Below are 16,532 nucleotides of genomic sequence, written 5' to 3' on the forward strand. Positions count from 1 at the left end.
GGGAGAACCCCCCGATCAGCCCCAGGGATGGACAGGGGGCTTGGGGACCCCCAGTGCAGATCAACCTCCCCCAGAGCCCCAGGGAATTGCTCCAGGGATCCAGTGCTGGGGGACAGGGCTGGACCCCCATGGAACTGCCCTGCTTCCGTGCCAACCCCACCTTTCCCTCCCCTCCCCTCTCCTCCCCTTTCCCATCCTTCTCCCAATCCACAGACCCCTCCCGACTCCATTTGGGTGTCCCATCCCCCTCCCGCTCTCTTTGGGGGTCCCAGCCCCCTCTTTTCCCTTGCTCTTCTGCCCTTGTACCATCATTCCCTCAATCCCAACCTCCCTCCCCTGTGATTGGTTTTGGGGGTTCCAGGCCCTTCCTGCCCACTCTGGGGGTCCCAATCCCCATTTTGCTCCATTTGGGCTCCCGGCCTGGGCGCCCCCCACCTCCCCCCTCCCCAAATTCCGCTCCCGGGGGCGCTGGGGGCGAGGGGGGGCACAGGTGGGGTCCAGAGGTGCCGGAGCCACGTGTCCCCCCGCTGCCAGTGCCACCCTCGAAGGATCAGGGGTACCCCAAATCTCTCTCACAGCTGCCGGATACCCCGCAAGCCCCTAAGGAGTGGGGTCCCCCCGGCTTCATCACCCCCAACCTTCGGCTGCCTCATCCCAGGCCCCATCCCACCCATCCCCCTCCCACAGACTTCATCCCACACCCCAATCCACATCCAACCCTTCCCAGGCCTCATCCCATCCCATCCCATCCCACCCATCCCATCCCATCCCATCCCATCCCATCCCATCCCATCCCATCCCTCCCAGCAGACGCCACTGGGATCCCCTAAAAATCCCACGTGCTGGGGACTCCCCCATATCTCCCCAAGGGGCATTTGCGACTCACATTTGGAGTCCTGCAAGATCCAAAAATCCGCCCCCTCCCTCCCCATTGCCCCTCCCCCCAAAAAAACCCCTACCGGGCAGCCAACAAAAATATTTGGGGTTACGTGCTGCAGTCCTACAAGGTCCAAAAAGTCCCCTCTCCCAGAAAGAACCCCAGGCATCGCCCAAGATATTTGGGCCGAGCTCCCCCTGCCCGCTCACCTGTGGGATGTCCCGGGGGGCGATGCTCCCGGGCCGAGGGTTGCAGACACAAAGAACAATAACTCCTGCTCTGTACCTTTGGGTGCTCAGTGTGTCTGCTGGGAGCCTCCTCAAGGGCCTTCAGCCACTGCTCAGCCCATGGACAGCAGCAGCAGCACCTTTGCAGGGCCCAGCAGGGCTCTTGCCAGCTGCCCTTGCCCACCTGCACACAGAGCCTCCCCCAGGCAGGGCCCTGCAGACAGGCAGGTTTCTGTAGGGCCGGGCGAGTGCACAGAGGGTGGGATGGGCTCTGTGAGCGCTGACAGGGACAAGGCTCCTCTCAGGAGGAACATGTGCAGCACAGGGAGATGATGAGGGAAGGAGAGGGAGCTGAACAGAGCAGTGCTGTGGGCAGGAGGGCACTGTTGGTGTGTGGGAGGTGCCGTGCACAGCTGGGGACAGGGAACACTGTCCTGAGTGCCAGGCTGTCCCTGCCCTGCCCTCTCAGGCACAGCACCACAACATCTTCTCTTGTTTCTGCATTCCTCTGATTCTGTCACTGTTATCTGGTGCTCTCAGGGAGGCTCTGGGGTTTGCAGCAGCTGAGGCAGGCACTGCCCTTGGGATTCCTCCCAGGCAGCTGTGTCCATGGGAATGGGGTGTCCAAGCTTCCCTGTGACCTGTGGGGCTGTGGGCAAAGCAGTCCATGGGAAAGGGGAAGGAGCTGAGCCTCCCTCCCTGAGATGCCATCATGAGCACACCTGGGGATCTCCTTGCTGTGTCCTTCCAAGCTCTGAGCTTCCCTCCTGGGTGAAAATCTGTGCCAGAGCCTCTCAGAGTTCCCTGAATGCCCCATGGGGAAGTGCAGAGATGCTACAAGTGAGGAAGTGCTGTTGGGTTTGCCAAGGGAACAGTGAGTGTCCTTGGCAGAAGGAGGGGCTGAGACCTTGCTGAGAGACCTTTGGAGAGGGTGAGACATTCAGTGATCCCTCTGCTCTCAGCAGGGTCTGCTTTCTTCCCAGGGTGACAGGGGAGTGTGATTGTGCTCTGATTGCAGCCAAAGGTGCAAACCCAGGGCAGTTGGGAACAAGCCCATCCAGCCCCTCACCTGAGCCTCAGGGAATCCCTTTGCCTCTCACATCTCTCAGTGTCAAACTCTGAGTACAGCAGAAATGCTGGGGATTTCTGACCTCAGAGAACCAGGAATGATGTGTGGGTAGGAAAACATTCCTTAAAACTCCCTCCTGCTATCCTGTGGAACTGTGAGTGAAAATGCTACCAAGCCTTTTTGCATTAGGAGGGATTCCCCTGACAAATCCTGAATATTCAGCCTTGTCCCTCTGCCCCATGGCCACAATCCCAGGGCAGCAGGGCAGGGATGGCTCCTCGAGAGCCCCACGCACAGGCCTGGCTGCTCATGGCACACTCAGACAGCACCAGTGGAGCTCAGGCAGGAACCTGGATGAAGGTTTTCCCAGAGAAGGAACAAGGGTGGATAAGTCCCAGCCGGACAGTCTGCAGGGAATGGCACAGCTTTGGCTCAAAGCAGCCTCTCCTAACTTGTCACTGTCCTTTTCTCCATCAACAGGTCCCCATGGCCAGACACAGCAAATGTCCAACAGCAGCTCCATGACCCAGTTCCTCCTCCTGGCATTCGCAGACATGCAGTAGCTGCAGCTCCTGCACTTCTGCCTCTTGCTGGGCATCTCCCTGGCTGCCCTCCTGGCCAACAGCCTCATCATCAGCGCCGTAGCCTGCGGCCACCACCTGCACACCCCCATGTTCTTCTTCCTGCTCAACCTGGCCCTCACTGACCTGGGCTCCATCTGCACCACTGTCCCCAAAGCCATGCACAATTTCCTCTGGGACACCAGGGACATCTCCTATGTAGGATGTGCTGCCCAACAAGTTATTTTTGGTTTTTCATTTCAGCACAGTATTATCTCCTCACCATCATGTACTACGACTGCTCTGTTTCCATCTGCAAACCCCTGCAGTGTGGGACCCTCCTGGGCAGCAGAGCTTGTGCCCACATGGCAGCAGCTGCCTGGGCCAGTGGCTTTCTCACTGCTCTGCTGCACACAGCCAATACATTTTCCCTGCCCCTGTGCCAGGGCAATGCCCTGGGCCAGTTCTTCTGTGAAGTGCCCCAGATCCTCAAGCTCTCATGTGCACACTCCAGCCTCAGGGAACTTTGGCTCATGGTCATTAGTGCTTGGATAACTTGTGGCTGTTTTGTGTTCATTGTTTTCTCCTACGTGCAGATGTTCAGGGCTGTGCTGAGGATCCCCTCTGAGCAGGGACAGCACAAAGCCTTTCCCACATGCCTCCCTCACCTGGCCATGGTCTCCCTGGTTATCAGCACTGCCATGTTTGCCCCTTGGTGCTGCAGAGAGCTCAGGGCAGCTGGCAGAGCTTGGAGGGAGCTGGGCTGGGCTGAGAGAAGCTGGAAGAGAAACCCATCAGTGTCCATCTCAGCCTGTGTGAGCGTGCAGGGGGAGGATTCAGCCCAGGGCTTGTGGGGCAGAGCCAGGGCCTGGGGAAGGGATGGAAAACAGGCAAGTGGCTGAGAGAGGATGCTGCTCTGTGCCCTTGGTGGCACGGACAGAGCAGGGAGGGGGCCCAGAACATTTGTCAGCCCAGCCTCTGTCCCCAGCCATTGCCAGCCCTGGCTGCTCAGCCCAGGTTTGCAGGTGAATTTGGCTGTGCCCCAGCTCCATCCTGCTGCGGGGCTCAGGGCCTGTTCCCGGCAATGGCCAGCCCTGCCCAGCCTCTCTCCTGGCCTCGAGCCTGGCAGAGCCTGGGGCAGGGCGCCGTTTCCACATGCCTCCCTCACCTGGCTGTGGTCTCCCTGATTATCAGCACTGCCATGTTTGCCCCTTGGTGCTGCAGAGAGCTCAGGGCAGGTGGGAGAGCTTGGAGGGAGCTGGGCTGGGCTGAGAGAAGCTGGAGGAGAAACCCATCAGTGTCCATCTCAGTCTGTGTGAGCGTGCAGGGGGAAGACTGAGCCCAGGGCTTGTGGGGCAGAGCCAGGGCCTGGGGAAGGGATGGAAAACAGGCAAGTGGCCGAGCGAGGAGGCTGCTCTGTGCCCTTGGTGGGACGGACAGAGCAGGGAGTGAGCCCAGGACATTTGTCAGCCCAGTCTCTGTCCCCAGCCGTTGCCAGCCCTGGCTGCTCAGCCCAGGTTTGTGGGTGAGTTTGGCTGTGCCCCAGCTCCATCCTGCTGCAGGGCTCAGGGCCTGTTCCCGGCAATGGCCAGCTCTGCCCGGCCTCTCTCCTGGCCCTGAGCCTGGCAAAGCTATTTTGAACGTTTATGAGCCCTCGAGCATTGAATTGCTGAAGATCTGAAGGCTGAACAAGCCTCTGGAGAAGTAAAATTCAGGAGCAACCTCCAAGTTGCTGAGGATGTCAGCAGCCCCCACTGAGGCCATCCCTGCCAAGAGACTGTGGGGGCAATGAGCAGACAAGGAGAGCATCCCTGGGGCTGAGGAAGCAGAATGCGATGGCACCACCGGGTCCAGGTGGGAAATGAACTGTGAAATGTGGCTGTGAAAGCCCTGCCTGGGCTGTGCCAAGCAGGACAGCCAAGCCCTGACTCCCATGCCCTGGGAATGGGGGTCTGTGGCCTCACAGGGTGCTTGTGGCTCTCCTGGGAGCAGTGGGATGTGGGCTGTGGAATGGTGAGTGCAGGTGTAAGGCCCCAAACAACTCTCTCAACGAGACTTTTAAAAGGAATTACAGTTGTTTGTGGACTCTGAGTATAAGGCAGTATTCCTATGGGAACAATCCCTGGATAGAAGGAAATGTGGTGGTGAAATCCCAATTCTGGCCATGGGTGCCTGGAGGAGAAGGACAGTTCTTTTCCACAGGAAGGAAGGCAGAGAGCCCCAGTGTTTCAGTGGCAGATGAGAAGCGACTCTCAACATGTCAAGGTCAGCTGGAGCAGTCAGGTGGCCCCCGGGAGACCAAACCAGGCAGACCTGTGCCATGTTCCCTTGGTTTTATGGGGCCCTGTAGTGTCACAATGGCCCCTTGTTCCCATGGGGGTTCACAGTGTTACAATGTTCTTTGGTTCCACAGTGTCACAATTAAGCATTGATTCCATGAGGCCACTCTGTGTCACCATGGAGCTTTGGTTCCATGCAGCCCTGCTTTGTCACATCACCTGGGTTTCATGAGGCCCCGCAGTGCCAAAAAGGTTCCTTCATTCCATAAGACCTCATTGTTTCACAATGGTGGTCTTGTTTCCATGGGGATCCACAGTGTCATTAAGGTCTCATTGGCTCCATGCGGCCCTGTACTGTCACAAAGGCCCCTTGGTTCCATGAGGCTGTGATGTTTCTTAATGGTCTCTCCATGGTTCCATGAAGCCTTGCAATGTCACAATGGACCTTCGGCTCCACAGGGTCTCACAGTGTCACAATGACCTCCTGTGGTTCCGCAGTGTCACAATGGACTCTTGGTTCTGTAAGGCACTGCAGTGTCCCAGTGGCCTCTTGGTTTGATGAGGTCCTGTAGGGTCACAATGGCCCCTTTGCTTCCATGAGGCCCAGCAGTGTCAAATTGCCCCTTGGTTCCACAAGCCCTGCAGTGTCACAATGGTCCCTTGGTTCCACGGAGCCACACACAGTCAGTATGGTCCCCTTGGTTCCATGAGGCCCTGCAATGTCACAGTGGTCTCCATGATTCCATGAGGCTCAGCAGTGTCACAATGGTCCTTCGGTCCCACAAGGCCCCACAGTGTCACAATGGTCTCCTAAGTTTCATGGGGCCCTGGCGTGGTGCATTACTCCCTCCCCTTCTCAGGCTGCCCTGCGATCTGAGAAATGCTCGTTAGGCCTCAGCCTTGGCCAACAGCCCCTGGGCTCAGCTCCTCTGCAGCTGATCACAAACACTGTCTGCTCCCAGGCACTGCTGCTGTCCAACCAGCTCCTGCTTTCTTTAGGAGCAGCCTTGGGAACTGTTTTTCTTCCCTCAATGGCACAACATCCCTGTTCTCACAGTGTCAGAGAAAGCTGTTGATGCAAAGTGCAGCCAGGATGGAACATTGCTGTGACTAAAGCCCATCTCTTGGGGCCCTATCAACAGGGCTCCAAAAGGAGCCCCTTGGAGCTCTCCTGGAGCAGTGAGCTCCCTCTGAGTGGGGCCTCTCCGAGCCGGGAACTCTCCCGTTTGCTGCACTCGGGGCATCCCCGAACAACGAGGGACCCTGGGCCGATCCCCCCACTCCTCCAGGCTCAACCCTTCGCCTGCTGGGGAGATGCAAAAGCATCTGCAGTGAGCATTTCCCTGCCCTCCAGGGCAATTTCTGACAGCTCCCTGGCACTGCCTCTTGCTGTCTGTGTGCACACACGTGTGCCTGTGCTCTGGAAATGGGGGAGAAATGCTGCTCTGGGAGGTGTTGAAGTGCCTTGGATATCTGAGTGAGTTAGGCCTGTAAGTGAGGTTCAGTCATAAGGTATGAGCTAAGTGAAATGCTGCTAGGGGTTGTTCTTTTGCTAAGTTGTTGAGTTTAAGGTATAAGTTCAGGTTAAGGTAGAAGTCAACTTCTGTTAAATCTGAGGGCTGTTAAGTTTTTAGACCGTATTCCTTTTATCCTTGCCCTCACTGTCCTTTTGTGTCACACACACACACACACACATAGACACACACACAGAGTTCTCAGTTCATTGCCTGGATTTTCTTTGGTTCTCTTGTTGCTTTTTTCCCTTGGTGTGCCTGAACTGTGCAGTCAGAAGCAGAGTGACTCTTGCCATGGAAGGTTGCTGTGCTGTCACTTAATATTAAATCCGGTGTTTGCTGATCCCTTGCTGGGGATTTTTAATTGCTCTCAAGTCCTCATTTGTAACAGGGTGAAGGAGCCCTGGGCCAGGCTCTCGCCCTAGGGGACACAGGGACACTGCCGGGGGGTCCCTGTCCCCCTGTCCCACCCCCCAGGGCCCTGTCCCCCCTGTCCCCATGTCAGGCTCTGGGGGTCGATCTCGTGGAACATCCTCTGGGGGAGGCTGTGGCACTGGGGTCAGGGGGGACCTGGGGGGACAGGGGACCCTGCTGTGCACGAGCAGCGTTGGACTTGTCTGGGGGAACTGTGAGGGGGCCTGGGGCAGAGTGACTTCCCCAGTGATGTCATACAGCTACCTGTGATGTCACACAGCCACCCTGTGATATCAAAACCCAGTCTGTGATTTCACAGCCTGCTCTATGACATTGCACAGCCTGCTCCATGATGTCACAAAGCCAAATTGTGATGTCAGTTTCTGCTCTCTGATGTCAGACAGAGCCACCCTCCATGATGGCAGAGTCTTCTTTGCAACTGCACAGCCCTCTTTGTGATGTCACAGCCCACTCTGTGTCACAGCCTGCTCTATGATGTCACACAACCAACCTGTGGTTTCACAGCCCAGTCTATGATGTCACAGCCAGCTCTGTGATGTCTCAATGCACTCTGTGATGACAAAGCCATCTGTGATCTCACAGCCTACCTGGGATGTCATGCAGCCACACTGTGATGTCACAGCCTGCTCTGTGATGTCACACAGTCCCCTCTATGATGCCATAGCTTCTCCATGACCTCACACACCCAACTCTGTGATGTCATAGCCCAATCTGTGCCCTCACACAACACACTCTCTGATGTCACAGTGAGCTCTGATGGCACATCACTGTACTGTGATGTCACAGCCTGCTCTGTGATGTCACACAGTCCCCTCTATGATGCCATAGGTGCTCCATGACCTCACACAACCCAGTCTGTGATGTCATACAGCTCCTTTCTGACATCACAGCTGCTCTGTGGCTCTCTGACACAGCCCCAGAGGTGCCCATGGCTATGACACAGCCCCCTCTGGGCCATGGCACAGCCCCTGCCAATGCTGAGCACCTGTGAGCTCTGGGTGTGCCCTGCTGGTGTCCCTGAGATGGCCTGGCAGTGCCCCAGCCCTGCTGGGCTGTGCACAGGAGCTGCTCCTGGGCAGAGCTGTCTCTCTGCAGCGCTGCCGCTTGCCAGGAGCTCCTCTGTGCCAGGAGCCCAGCCCAGCTCAGCAGCACAGCAGCAGCACAGGGACTTGAATGACCCTTGTGGGGCTTTGGTGCTGTTTGCATCAGACTCAGTCGCTCAGGGTGTGTGCAAAAAACTTCTCAAGAAGAAAACCTTAAATAGGAACACTGAAGTTCCTTGTACTTTAAATAAATTCCTGTGAGGGACATGACTGAGAAAGTGTCCCCAGGTTGCAGTTAGAGCAGAACACTGGAGGCAGTGATGGCAGTTGGGGACAAGCAAGGCAAAGGTGTCTCTGATGCTGAATGGCATACCTAGGTATGAGGTGCTCAATACCACTGACTCAGACCCAGGTCCTCATTTCACCTCAAAGGTTTTACACCAGATAATGGAAGCTTTGGGGGTAAAGTGGCATCTTCATACATCATGGCATCCCCAGAACTCAGGGAAAGTGTAGCAGGTGAATCAAACACTTAAGAACACCATAACAAAATTAATGGAAGAGACACAAATGAATTGGTTAAAATGCATTCCGCTAGCCCTGTTAAGGATTAGAGCCAGACCACAGGCTGACTTGGGAGTTTCCCCCTATGAGGCTATGTTCAGGCTGCCTTATTTGACTACCCCTTTTAGCACAGGTGGATATGCTGAAGGAGAGAATATCACCAAAAACTATCTTCAGACAATTGCCATCACTCTGGAAGATCTAATGAAGTGAGGATATCCGTCCCAAACTACTCCCATAGACTTTAAGATCCATAAAATCGAGCCGGGTGACTGGGTTTTAATCAAAGTCTGGAGGGATACATTGCTAACTGCTGAATAGGAAGGTCCTTTTCAGGTTCCTATGACAAACACCACAGTCCGAACCAAAGAGAGGGGTTGGAGTCACATCACCCGAGTGAAAGGCCAGTTCCAGCTCCCACTGAGTGGTCAGTCACTGGACAGACAGGAGGTCTGAAGCTGACCCTGTGGAAAAGACCTAAGGAATTGACCACCCTGTGACCACCACTGACCTCTATCAAGTTTCTATGCTTAAAAACTGCTTGTGAGATTCTATTATAAGAATTAACCATACGAGTTCAGTCAATTATTGCAATGTTCCCAGTTTATCTTGTTAATTATAATAATTTCACGGTTCTGGTGTTTTTCTTAAGTGCCACCAAAAGTGAAAAGTGTAGAGCATTCCCCATGTATCTGGACAATCAGACCCTAAACAATTGTGAAGAACCTGGTTTCAGGAAAAGGAGAAGATGAGTCCTGAAGGAAGATACCACACCCAGGTAAAGAGAAAGCATGGAGGGGGCAAGACTGGGTCAGGCTCTGCCTTTGCCAGACGAACCATCCCCACCTTGGGAGGAGCCCCCATAGGTGTGAGGGCTGGGAGGGTATCCTGTGCCAGACCCCTGTGGCTAGCTTGGGTATTGAGTATCCACCTCCTGGGAAGCTGTGACAAGTGCTATTATCCCTTGTATGCAGGGCATGTTACAAAGTCACTTGTAAGGATACATACATATCTGAACACTGAGTGTATCAATCTTCCTGAATTACGAACTGGAGAAGAAGAAGGACAAATGTGTTGGCTAGCCAAAAACATAGGGAGTTTCAAACAAAAATTGGATGGAGAATGCCCTATAAAAGAAGAATGGATTTGTTTCGAGCGCGATCTGGAGGAAGGGTTGTCAAAAAGTAGAAATGTGGAAGACTGAATCACATAGAAAGAGCTAAAAAAAGGAGTGTGGGATGTTGAAGAAGAAGGCATGATACCATATGGGAAAATCTATTTCTTTACATGGTAGAGAGAATAAGCAAAGAGTTTAATGTGTCCAGTTGCTGGATTTGTGGAGGTACCAAGATGACTGAAATGTGGCCATGGGAGGGTATAAGTTTAAGGGCGAGAGATGTGTTAAAGTGGATGAAAATGAAAGGAGATGTATTAGCTGCAAGAAGTCGATGGGGACAATGGAAATTACAAGCCAAAACCATTGGTGAAGAGTGTATATGGAGAAAAGGACCAAAGCATCACACAGAGGTTGGCCAATTATCGTGCAAATGTTACCTAGTTACAGATGGCAGCCATACCCGGTGGATACCGAAAGCCCCTAACCTGTACTGGTCCAGAGAAGGAGGAAAGATGGGGTGTGTGTACATAAATCACAAAGGATTATATGAATGCATCAGAAAAGAAGTTAATCCATTCCTAGATGTCCCAGGAATTTCAAAATTTTGGGAAGAGATAAAAAGGGAAGATCACAACTTTTGGGAAGCTCCAAAAGGTTTATTCTGGTTACTTGGGGATACTGCTTCTGCTACCTTACCTCAAAATTGGTCAGGAAGTTGTGCATTAGGAGTGATTAGACCTTCTTTCTTTCTATTACCCTGGATTCAAGGACGAGAGTTGGGAGTCCCACTTTATGATGAACTACAATGACAAAAAAGAGATTTAATAGGGGGAACTCAGAAGAGGGCAGATGACCAATTGACCCCAGAAAGAATCATCAGTACTTATGGGCCACTTGGGCCCAAGATGGTTCTTGAGGGTATAGAACCCCTATTTATATGTTGAACCGCATTATCAGATTACCAGCAGTCCTCAAAATCATAACAAATCAAACCACCCTGGCAATAGACCTTATAACAGCACAGCAAAAACAAATGAGGATGGCGGTATATCAGAATAGACTAGCCCTAGATTATCTTCTGGCAGAAGAGGGTGGAGTGTGTGGAAAATTTAACTCACCTGAATGTTGCATGGACATTGATGACCACAGGGAAACTATTAAGAATATCACTCATGACATCTGCAAACTAGCACATGTACCCATCCAAAACTGGATGCCCCTTTTTAAAGCAAATTGGTCGGAAAATTTCTTTAATGGGGGGTGGATAAAAAGAACAGTGTTTATTGGTCTGTGTGCTTTAACAAGTATTATTTTTCTCATGTGTGTAATCCCCTGTATGATATGGATGATAACAAGTATTACCCAAAACGCCCTAGAAAAGATGACCCAAGAAAAATTGATGGTAATGAAAGAGAATTGGGAAGAGGGAATCAATGAAACTGCTAAAGAAATAGATGAAAAATACCAGAAACTGAGAAGTTCGTATGGGAACTAAGGGCTCATCATCTGGTGTGACTTTTCCTTGATGCAGACAAAAGCCTGATCAAAGGATGAGAGGGGAGACTGCTATAAATGAGTTTAAGTTCACTGAAGTTAATTATACCCATGAGTTAATAATATGTTAATGAGTTCATAAGGTTAATTATAAAGTTAAGTTCTTTATATTACTTATGTTGGAGTTACTAGGCGGCAAGATGCTGTACTAAGTGTAACATTTAAACACACCCATTAAATGAATGTGCATGAAAGCACCCATATAAAGGAAGATGTTTCTAGAATATCCCAACAGAAGAGGGTGATGTCATCAAGAACGCGGATTGGACCAGACGAGAACCAACCAGGAGAGACCTAGACCGTGATTGGACAGGAACGCACCAGAGAAACGAGCCAATCACGTTTGGACAAACGAGCCAATGAGACGAAGGATCCCAAATGGACCAATGGGGTGTAATAAGCGAGGGTATAAGAGTGACCCAGTGCTTTGCACCTGGTCCTCTGCCCTTTGGGATGTGCGAGGGAGAGCGCCCAGCATCGAGTGTGCTGTTTTCTCTGCCTTGTCACGAGAAATAGTGAGCTTAACACTTCTGTTCTTTGGCTGTTAATTGATAAATAGTTGTTCTTCACAAGCCGGGGAGTGAGTCGTGTTGCTCACCACGCCCTGGTTCTCCCCTTGTCACCAATGCCAGGCAGTGTCCAGCGTGGCACATTGTGGCATCCTGGAGCTTTCAGCTGCACAATGCATGTGGCCAAGCACGTGTCCTCTCAGGCTCCTTGTCTCAGGAGAGTTTCAGCCAGGCTGCAAAAGCTGCATTTGCAAATGCATTTGAGTGCTGCAGCACCTCTGCAGGCACCTGACACAGCCAGTGGGATCCAATGTCCTGGCAGGAAAATCTCCGTGTGCCTCACAACGAGTTCCACAAAACAGCCTGGCAGCTGCTGGCCTGCAGAACAGAGAGTTCTGGAAAATCTCCTTGGCATGGCTGAGAGCTCTCCTTCCTGCAGAGATCTTACAGAATGATCTCTGCACCAGGGCAGCTCTCTAGGAGGAGAAGTGGACGCAAGAAAAGGAGCTTTTGCATCAGACCAAGGCCTTGTGGCACAAGTCACAAGCACTTGGTGTCCCTGCATCCCTCCCGCCCCAGGCAGCGCCTTTCTCCTCTGCCCCACACAGCACACACTGCAACGCCCCAGAGACCAAATGGCTTCAGCCTTCAGCAGTTTCCCCCAAATCAATGACTACAGCACAATGAAAACAACAAGCTCTTCTGATTTGTCAATTCCATCATTTTATTTTAATTAAAGCATCTTATGGAACCTGTTCTAACTGAGCAAGAGCTACAGCTCAACTGCCTGAGGAACATATTCCAGAGGAACATATTCCAGGCCAAATGCTAAATAATATTATCTATCATAAAAAAAAGAGCTACCTAGCAGTTTTCTTTCCCAACTAATGTCTAGTTTAAAGCTTCAGAACTCTTTACCTTGTTTAATTAATTAATTTTGTTAGTATAGTTATTATGGTTTAATTTTATTGAATTTAGTTAGTTTGTAAGTTAATTATTTTTATTAATAATTAATTTTTGTTTCTTAATTAAACAGGAAAAGAGGGCATGAGAGGGCCTTTATCCAATTATCCCTAATTCTAGAAGAGACCTCTACTAACATCTAGCCCTATTTTAACCTACAGAATTTAAGTCTAATAAATTCTCTTACTTTTGCTCCTCAAATTCTTGAGGTAGCAAGTACAATGGCACCTCAGTCTTGAGCCTCCTGGCCTTGCAGCAGATGGACATTGCCACCCAACTTGGTGGCATCTGCAACATGACTGAGGGTGCCTTCAATGGTCTTGTCCAGATCATTGGAAATGTCATTGCCAGTGTCAGAGTTTGGTTACTCAGACCAGAACCCTGACTTGCTTTGGCACTTGCTTTGGCACGTCTTGTTTCCTGGTCACATCCCATGTCACAAAGAAGGAGAAGCAGGTTCTTTGTTTGGGGCCTTGCCAGAGTGGAGAAGGTGCCTTTGAACCAGATTTTTTGGGGAAGGGAACCTCTCCATGCCAAGCCTGCCAGTCGCATGCCAAGAGCTGTGAGGGATGCCTGGGACAATGCAAAGGCACTGCAGATCCTCCAGCCAACACATCCACTTTCTGCAGGGCCTGGCTCAGGGGCTGTGCACAAACACACATGGAGCAAAGGAGAGCAAGGACAGAGCGTTCCAGAGCTCATTCCAGTGCTCATGCCTCCATGGGTGTTACACCATTGGCATTCCCACGGAGCCATGGTGGGATGGCTCCTCTGACTGGAGCACTGGAATGAGGTGTCTGAGGCTCCCAAATGCCCTGAGCACCCTCCTGAAGTGGGACAGCTGCCACTCGGGGACAGCCACAGCCACAGCTGAGCGCAGGCCTTGCAGACACTCAAACAACCACCTGTGTCACTCTAGGAATTGCTGTCCCCAAGTGCCATCTGGAATGTCCCGTAGGAGGGACCCTGAGGCACTGTCATCCTCAGTCCTCCAGGCTGGGTGGCTGCATTCCGGCCACAAGTCACTTGGGAGGGACACAGAGCCACTGTCCTTGTCAGCGTTCCCACTCAGGTCTCTGTCTTCGGCCCAGGCCTCTAATGGGAGAGACCCTGAGCCACTCTCCGCCTCACTGCTCCAGCTCAGCTGTGTCTTCAGCCCATGACCAACATGGCAAGGAGCCTGAGCCACTCTCTTCCCCAGGCCTGCTGCTCAGCTCTGCATCTTCAGGCCATGCCTCACCTGGGAGGGACCCTGAGGCTCTCTCCTCCTCAGTGCTCCAGCTCAGGTGTGTGATCTCTGCCCAGGCTGTGGACAGCCCTGGCAAACTGCACACAGACCTGAGCTTGTTTGAGCTGGACCACTCCTCAGCTGGTGCCCCTGACAGGCATGGCTCTGCTTCTGCCTCTGCCCCCTGCCCAGGGAGATCTTCCAGCTGGCTGGGCAAGGGGCTTGGGGGCACTGGTGCATAACTGGGTATGGAGTTGAGGCCTTTTCCCTGCTGTGAGGGGCTCTGCTGGGCAGAGCTGGGCCTTGGCCTGTGGCTGTTCCTGGATGAAGCTTCCCGTGCTCTGCCCATCCCTCACAGGGCCTCACAGGTGGCCTCTCTTCTCCACTTCTCCAGCTTGGATCTCATTTGTGTTCCACTTCCCAGTCTTCCTCCAGGATGACACAGGACTTCTCATCAATCTCTGGTGCTGTCAGCACAGCCCCTGCTGCTGCCCCTGCCCCCTGCCCACCCAGAGCTTCCAGCTGGCTGGGCTCCGGGCTGGGGGGGCAGCAGGGGCTGTGCGGGGCAGCTGCCCGGCTCTCCGGCCCCAGTGCGGGGGCTGCTGCTGCCGTCCCTGTCCCCGTGCCCTGATGCGGGGGCCGCCGTGTCCCCGGCTGCTGGCCGCGTCGCCGGATCACAGCCGCCATCCCGCTCAGGATGGCACGGGAGCCGCGCCGCAGCGAGCGCAGCAGAGCCTGGCCGCGGCCCCTGGGGCTGTGCGGGGCTGCCCGGCTCTCTGCTGCTGCCGCCTGCACCACAGAGGCAGCAGAAGCTGCTGTGTTTGCCACCTCTCGTGCCTTGGCAGTGGGATGTACGTGGTGCTCCTCACCCTCACGAGCTATGCCCAGAGCAGCAGCTTCTGGCTGGGTGTCCCCATGAGCTGCCCGGGCACAAGGTGTGCTGGGCAGGTCAGTGTCTGCCTCTTCTGCCAGCAGCTCAAAGGGGTCAAACATGAGCGCTGGGTAGAAGGGCTTGACCCATATATGGTAGACACTGATTTTGTTCGTGTTCTCCTGTGACGACTCCTGGTCACTGCTCTCTTCCCCACTGGAGTCTGATTGATCTGCATTTGGGGAAGAAAGCTCTAGGAGTTGTCCTGAGCCACTGCAATGTTCCAGTGGTTTTGGATCATATGAACAGGACACTGGGATGTCTTCCTCCACACTACTGCCACCTTGGAGATCCCTGGAGCAGCCCCTGTCCTCGCTCTGTAGCTCCTCCAGGACTGTCCCTGCTGCTGACCCAGCCCACTGTCCGAGACCTTCCAGTGGGCTGGGCGAGGGCCTGGGAGGGCAGCGCTCCTGAATCAAGTCTGGAGTTGAGGTCTTTTCCCCGCTGTGAGGGGCTCTGCTGGGCAGAGCTGGGCCTTGGCCTGTGGCTGTGCACGGCTGAAGCTTCCCGTGCTCTGCCCATGCCTCTCTTGGCCTCAAAGGAGGTCTCTCTTCTCTACTTCTCCAGCTTGGGTCTATGTCCTGTTCCTCTTCAGACAGCTCTTGGAGGCTCTCCACTTCCCACTCTTCCTCCAGGATGACACAGGACTTCTCATCAATCTCTGGTGCTGCCAGCACAGCCCCTGCTGCTGCCCCTGCCCCCTGCCCACCCAGAGCTTCCAGCTGGCCGGGCTCCGGGCTGGGGGGGCAGCAGGGGCTGTGCGGGGCAGCTGCCCGGCTCTCCGGCCCCAGTGCGGGGGCTGCTGCTGCCGTCCCTGTCCCCGTGCCCTGATGCGGAGGCCGCCGTGTCCCCGGCTGCTGGCCGCGTCGCCGGATCACAGCCGCCATCCCGCTCAGGATGGCACGGGAGCCGCGCCGCAGCGAGCGCAGCAGAGCCTGGCCGCGGCCCCTGGGGCTGTGCGGGGCTGCCCGGCTCTCTGCTGCTGCCGCCTGCGCCACAGAGGCAGCACAGGAGTCACGGTGCTCCTCAGCTTCCTGCGGGGCTGCCCGTGACTCGCAGTTGGACAGCTGCACGGAGCAGGAGAAGGATGAGGACCAGCTGGCCCTCTGCGGTGCAAACGGCCCCCTGGCACAGCAGCTCCCTCCGTGCCCGCAAGCCTGGCCCCAAGCCCGAGCGCATCCCTCACCTTCTGCCTCCCAGGGAATCGCAGCCACTTCTTCTTGGGCTGGACGCCCACGGTGCTCTTCTCGCTTGTCGCCATCTCCGTCACACTGTGACACTTCGCTACTGCGGGAGATGCTGTCTCCTGATAGAGCAGCTCTCTCTCCTGGCAGTGGCACCCCCGGGCTCTCGGTGCCCTTTTATAGCCTCCCGCTCACGCCGTGTCCCCAGGTGTCACAATGGGCTCTGGGCACACGCAGCCACACGTCACAAAGGAGCCTGCAAGGCGCTGCTGTCCCCACGGGCCACTCCCCAGCAGCCCCAGGACAGCGGCGGGCTAGGGGGGCTCAGAACCAGCTGCAAACCGGCTGGAACCGGCTGGGACAGCAGTGTGCAAAGAGGGCGGTGACAGAGCTGTCACACAGCCTCTCGCAGGGACACATCAGGGACTGCAAAAGCAATCAGTGCATGTGCCACAGCTTTAAAAAACTGGGTTTGCAC

General features: G+C 54.3%; 1 pseudogene; it reads right to left on the bottom strand.

Annotated features, from left to right (window-relative positions):
• The window catches only part of LOC146421176 (uncharacterized), a 125,450-nt pseudogene extending 109,319 nt beyond the window's left edge, over positions 1-16,131 (bottom strand).
• Positions 16,132-16,532: the final 401 nt, after the last annotated feature.

This window comes from Lichenostomus cassidix, unplaced genomic scaffold (assembly GCF_008360975.1).
Source record: "Lichenostomus cassidix isolate B80296 unplaced genomic scaffold, HeHo_3.0 HiC_scaffold_43, whole genome shotgun sequence".
In the NCBI taxonomy this organism is placed as follows: domain Eukaryota; kingdom Metazoa; phylum Chordata; class Aves; order Passeriformes; family Meliphagidae; genus Lichenostomus; species Lichenostomus cassidix.